The following is a 1,658-nucleotide window of genomic DNA, read 5'->3' as shown; positions in this document are numbered from 1 at the left end:
CGCCATTGTTGTATGTACCTGAGACCCGCTCTCCTCACCGAGCCGACCCGCGCGCCCTTAACTATCCATCCTCAGATCTTCTCTGCTTTTTGTTGGTTTCTTTTTCTTTGTTTCTTTTTGTTTGTTTTAGGTTGTTTTTTGTGTTTTGTTTTTTGTGTTTTGTTTTTTGTGTTTTGTTTTTTGTGTTTTTTGTTGTTGGTTGTTTTTTTAGGGGGGGGGTTGTTTGTTTGTTTATTTTGGGGGTTTTCTTTGAGGGGAGGGGTTGTTTTTATGTTTTGGGGGGTATTGGGTTGTTGTTTTTTTCTTTTTAGTAAGAGTTTTACGGCTCTCGCACTGCATAATGTCATATAAGCGCGCTTGACACATAAAGCGTTTTCAGTTTGGTAGGATTTTTTTTTTTTTAAATAGATCTAGCTATTCAGGAATCTTTTTAAATATTCTACTCTATCCAGAAATCTTCTCTAACTATTCTAGTCTATCCAGAAATCTTCTCTAACTGATCTAGACACAGCCAGACAGACGTCGTTTTGGCCATCCGGCAGACACAGATTGTGCCCAGATAGGGAATGTTATGAAGTCCCAGATTCCCCATCTCATCACGCGCCGGCCAGGCTGGGTTTAACAAAGATTTGCCTTCACAACGCCAAAAATGTTTTGTTTTTAATTAGAAAAGGACGAATTTTACTTGTTTGTTTGTTTGTGTGTTTGTTCGTTTGTTTGTTTGTTTGGTTGGTTGTTTGGTTAGTTGGTTGGTAGGTTGGTTGGTTGGTTGGTTGGTTGGTTGATTAGTTGGTTGGTTGGTTGGTTGGTTGGTTGAATAAAGTGAAGCACACCGACACAATAATGGTCATTTAGAGTTATGGAAAAGTAAGACAGACAGACAGACAGAAACAAAAGAGGGAAAGTAAAGAAGTACGACTTACCAGTGGCACCTTCCAACCATCAGTGAACTGTCCCCGGAGCTGGCGTTTATTTAGACCATCATGTATAGCTTTCGTCGTAAGGATATAGCCACCACATGAAATGTACATTTGAACATACATAAATTCCACTTTATAAATCCTATCGGGAAATGCGTTTTACGGCTGTGTATACGAGTGTAACTTAGTAAAAATACTTAATATAATGCAACATGAAAACATAAGTGAAGGAATACAGCTCAATACATGTGTGTATCATAAATCTCGGGACTCCAGAGTCCAGTGATCGCTCACCCACCCAAACGCCGAGACACCAACACACGCTTCAATCAATTATCTGAGTGACCACTTAGGTCTTGACCACTCACCCAACACCAAAACACCAACACACGCTTCTCTCTATTATCTGAGTATTATTTTTAAAAAATTAAAGTAGAGGGTTTTACGGCGCTCGCAACTGCATAAGGTCATATGAGTGCCAAATATTATCTGAGTGACCACTTAGGTCTTGACCACTCACTCACCCAAATGCCAGAAAAAAGACATACGCTTCACACACCTAATTCTCATTTTTTAAAATAACTATACATAACTATTTTAAAAAATACCTGTACAATTCTCATATCATTATATAAAGGTATAAAGGTGAGGTTGTGAGAAGGAGACACAAGGAATGCTGTAATGTGAGACGATTGTACGGGCCAGGAGCAACAACTATTTCTGACACGATACAGGGGG

The sequence above is a fragment of the Aplysia californica genome, unplaced genomic scaffold, assembly GCF_000002075.1.
Source record: "Aplysia californica isolate F4 #8 unplaced genomic scaffold, AplCal3.0 scaffold01148, whole genome shotgun sequence".
Taxonomy (NCBI): Eukaryota; Metazoa; Mollusca; class Gastropoda; order Aplysiida; family Aplysiidae; genus Aplysia; species Aplysia californica.
The sequence above is the reverse complement of the archived record's forward strand: the minus strand, read 5'-3'. Positions refer to the sequence as shown.